Source organism: Engraulis encrasicolus, chromosome 14 (assembly GCF_034702125.1).
Source record: "Engraulis encrasicolus isolate BLACKSEA-1 chromosome 14, IST_EnEncr_1.0, whole genome shotgun sequence".
NCBI lineage: Eukaryota > Metazoa > Chordata > Actinopteri > Clupeiformes > Engraulidae > Engraulis > Engraulis encrasicolus.
The window spans coordinates 10,246,200-10,251,199 of record NC_085870.1 but is presented as its reverse complement, the minus strand read 5'-3'; positions in this window follow the sequence as shown (position 1 = coordinate 10,251,199).

The window sequence follows — 5,000 nt, the reverse complement described above, 5'->3', positions numbered from 1 at the left end:
TTATTTCAGTTTTTCATGGTATTTTTGCGGTCCTGCATCCAATCTTTTTGAGACGGATGTGCGTGTTTTTCTCTCTATAACTACTGAACATTACAGGCAGACCATCGTTGCAAAGCCTGGACCAACTCCGTCTGGGGAACCAAGTGAAGAAAATACACTTGATAAATGTGTAAAATATTGCTAAATAGTCAATATAACTGGGCCCTGATTATATGTTATGCATAAAGAGGGTGCACCTTTCCCAGGCCTGGCAAAAGCAGCGCTCTCTTTCTCTGTCTCTATCTATGTCTCTCTCTTTATCTCTCTCTCTCTCTTTCTCTCTCTCTTTCTCTCTCTCTCACACACACACACACATACACACTACACACCCACACAAAAAGCACACCATACGACAAAGGGAAACAAAAATGTGGTGTGATGTGTTTTTTTCCTTGACATAAACAGAGAGACAGACAGAGAGACCGAGAGACAGACAGACAGACAGACAGACAGACAGACAGACACACACACACACACACACACACACACACACACACACACACACACACACACACACACACACACACACACACACACACACACACACACACACACAAACACAAACACGCTTTTGCAACAGTGCAATAGTTCTGTTCCATTGTATGGAGACGCCACAACAGTGACTGACTGGGTATTCAGAGGGGCCTGAATGCCACATAAATTGTCTGTTGCACGGCAAGAGGTCCTGGCCAGCAACCCTGGGAAGGGAAGGGAAGGGAAGGGAAGGGAAGGTTAGGGAAGGTTAGGGAAGGTTAGGGAAGGGAAGGGAAGGGAAGGGAAGGGAAGGGAAGGGAAGGGAAGGGAAGGGAAGGGAAGGGAGGGGAAGGGAAGGGAAGGGAAGGGAAGGGAAGGGAAGGGAAGGGAAAGGAAGGGAAGGGAAGGGAAGGCAGAGCCGCTAGCAGCTTTGGCCGGTCCCAGGACAAAGGCATCTGAACCCTTTGAGGAGTACCATCACAAATATGTGATTAGAATTTTGCCCACATTTTGAGTTCTCATTATGATGTCATAAGGACTTTGCAAGATGTTTAACACAGACTTCTATGGGAGCTGTAGAGTGTTCAAGTAAAATTCTAGAAGAATCTGGGGAAAGTCCTTACTCCTCAAAGGGTGAAAGAGCCCCCCCACCCAGGGATGGGCTGGCCATCTGGCATAGCAGGCATTCCCGGGTGGGCCCCGCACCCTCATAGTCAGTGTTGCCAGATGTGCCTGACCAAATCCCGCCCAAAAGGTTCTCAAAAACCTGCTAAATTGCACTAAATTCGCCCAAATTCAACAAATTACATTGACTTCTATGGGCTGAAAAAAAAACGCCATCCCAAGTAGCCCAATTGGGCGTGGGCCCCTAATTTCAGAAATGTTAAAAAAGGGAAAAAAATCAAAAGAAGACAAATTTAAGCCAAAAGTGCCCGGGCCCTAATTTTCCCCCCAGTCCAGCCCTGCCCCCACCCAATACATACAATGTAATAGGTACACCATTTTGACCCACCACCCCAAAAGGCCCCAGGGCAATTGACCCTCTTGCCCCCCCAAGCCCTGTCAGCTTCCCTGACTGAAGAGAAAGAAAGAGATGAAAATGCCACGTCCAGCGCTACAGAAGGGACGCTAAAGAAACTTCTAAACCGGGGCACCAACCGAACAAGTCCATCGCTCTCCTCTCCTCTCCTTTCCTCTCCTCTCCTCTCCTCTCCCCTACTCTCCCCTACCTTTGCTCTAGAACAGTGTTTCTCAAACTTTTTCAGACCGAGGACCACTTTGTCCCCCCCCAAAAATATCGGGGACCACCTGTCAACTGAATTGGCAGTTGATGGACGCCAATTTGACACTGCTAATTTTTCTGCAGATCACTTACTTTTTATTCACATTATAAGCCTGTCTTATTGTGTTGAAAACATGAAAATGTTTCAAATATAGCCTACTGCTAGCTTATCTTGGAAAAGTAGAAATCCCCTCGCGGACCACCTGAGCTCTGTGGCGGACCACTAGTGGTCCCCGGACCACACTTTGAGAATCACTGCTCTAGAACATGCAGGCTTATTATCCCCAACCCCATCCCCCACCACCCCCCACTACATTGTGTCTCAATCCAATAGCAATAAACAAACAGACAAGATGGAGGGTTGCGGGGAAGGGGGCTCGGAAAGTTTAGCTTGCATCATATAATCCAGCCGGGTCTCTGATCAGTGTTGCCAGATTGGGCAGGTGCCCGCCCAATTGGGCTACTTGGGATGAGTGTCTTGCGGTAAAAACGGGAAAATTGGCCATTTGGCGTTTTTTTTTTCAGTCGTTTTGGGCCCATAGAAGTCAATCTAATTTGTTGAATTTGGGCGGAATTTAGCGCATTTTGGCGTTTTTTGAGAACCTTTTGGGCGGGATTTGGTCAGACACATCTGGCAACACTGCCTCTGATGCTGTTCAATGCTGAAGTAAGTCATTTCCACAGCTGTCTTTTGGGAAAACATACATGCAGTCTACACGGAGCAGATGCAGCAGAGACATGCAAAAGTAGACCAATTCATCTTCCACACTGAAGGGAGTGTGTGTGTGTGTGTGTGTGTGTGTGTGTGTGTGTGTGTGTGTGTGTGTGTGTGTGTGTGTGTGTGTGTGTGTGTGTGTGTGTGTGTGTGTGTGTGTGTGTGTCTGTGTGTGTCTGTGTGTGTGTCTGTGTCTGTGTGCATATGCATGTGTGTTCATGCATGCCTGTGTGTGAGTGTGTGTGTGTGTGTGTGTGTGCGTGGCTATGTGTGTGTGTGTGTGTGTGTGTGCGTGCGTGCATGCGTGCGTACACCGGCCTGGGGGTCAGGCGACGCAGTGGCCCCCAAATTCCATGGGGGTTGACCTGCCCTTTGATCTGTCGCAAAAGTGAGGCACTATGACAAGACCTGGCATTCAGATGAGAACAGGACCATAGCAGTGGAAAATCTGCCCATTGACAAATCTGTGGCCCACTTTCCCTCCGTTTCTCTCTCCCTCTCTCTCTGTCTCTCTCTCTCTCTCTCTCTCTCTCACACACACTCGCTTGCTTTCTCATTGTCATTCTTCCGTTGTTTTTATGTGTCTGTCCGTCCTCAGACACCAATTAATGTTTTCGGCTTTGTTGTTTTAGGATCACAAACAATCCCATTTGCCAAGTTTATAAAACGTCAAAACCAGGCCTCGTGAAGACAAACACTAGCAAGACAAATTCTCTTGCTTGTTCCCAAGCGAAAGTAGATGTATCAGTCTCTTATTATTGGCGAGGCACAATGCTGTGGTCAATGCTGCTGACCGCTTTTGCTGGGCCCAGGACAAAGTCATCTGAATGGGCCCCCTATCTGATACATATGTAATGAAGACCCAATTCTGGGCCCCCTATCCCCCTGAGCATAACATACATTACATACAACAACATACCCCTTTGCCTCCCCTCTGTCAGCGGGCCTGGCTGTGGTTGACTTTTGACCTTAGCAGCTCACGTTAAGAGGCAACTAAGTCTGATACAGATCATCACAATGTTTTAGATGGATTGTTTTACCCACAAAACATCTGTAGTAAGGAAGACGATGACGACCAACAAACACAAACCATGCGTAGAGTAGACGTCCAGATTCATGCTCCTTCGCTCCACACAAAGGTAAGTCTGCTGCATGATGAAATGAAAGCAGAGAAGTCTCAAGGCGGCGAATGAAGAGGGACACATGGACAGACAGAACACATTCCCTTTCAGCATACAACCCAGAGCGCCATTAAAAAAAAAGAAAGCGTCTGCTTGTAAAAAAAAAAAAAGAGTTTTAAATTTGTTTTGGAATCAGCGTCAGACGTCTGGAAACTCTCAGTCCAAATATTTTAAAGGGGGGGGGGGGGGTTGAAGGGGTGGTGATGAGGGATTTAGGAAAAGGGGGGGGGGGGGAGAAGAGAAGAACCAGGGAGGCTAATTCATTAATGAGCAATCTTTTCCTTCTCCATGTTCATTTCGTTTCTCCACGTTTCCCCTGCCAATACCGGCACTTCAGGGGCTATGGGTTAGAACGAACGTGCCCCGGGATCCAGATCCTTGGAGCTGCAGAGCACAGCTGGAGGCCTCTGCTACCTTACCCTATCCTATTCTACTCTCCTTGGACCTGGATTACATTACATTACATTACACTACATTACATTACACTTAGCTGACGCTTTTATCCAAAGCGGCTTACAGTTGTTTGCAGGATATTGGTTTCTAGTCCCTGGAGCAATGTGCAGTTAGGTGCATTGCTCAAAGGCACTTCAGGCATGGATGGATACCTGGAGAGTTAAAGGACCAGTTCAGTCAAATTCAATATGCTGTTGTATTGCTCACGCTACCCTTGACTTGTCAGTACCCGGTGATGTCACATTTTTTGGCTAAGCCCTTTCCGAGATATGAGCTATTCTAATGGGGGCAGTGTTTGTTTACATTCTTTTTAAAATTAACATAGGCCTACTCCAAATATTTTCCCAAAAGGTACCGCTGTTTGCTAGTTGTCTGCTGATGTTTTATAACCTTTTGGATGTTTTTGGGAATAAATAAAAATGTTTTTTTTTTGTTAAATGTAAACAAAGCGCTGCCCCCATTACTGTAAAATGACCAAGATCTCGGAAAAGGCTGAAGAAGGAAAAAAAAAACCTCAGGTAGTGACAAGTCCAGGGTAGTGTAAGCATTACAACTGCAAGTTGAAATGGACTGAACTGGTCCTTTAAGGATGAGATTCGAACAATTCAACCCAACAATGCGTGGCTACACATTAGGAAGAGGGTTGGGGTTTAGGCTATGCTAAAAAACGGTTGGTAGCTCATTTCGACAGAACAGGAGCTCTCCAATTGATCTGCCATCTGCTTCTCACACACTCAGACAGACTGGAATGGATAGTGCAGTAGTAGCAGTGTGGTGTGGTGTGGTGTGGTGTGGTGTGGTGTGGTGTGGTGTGGTGTGGTGAGAAACACCACATATGAATAATTCATTTATCTTA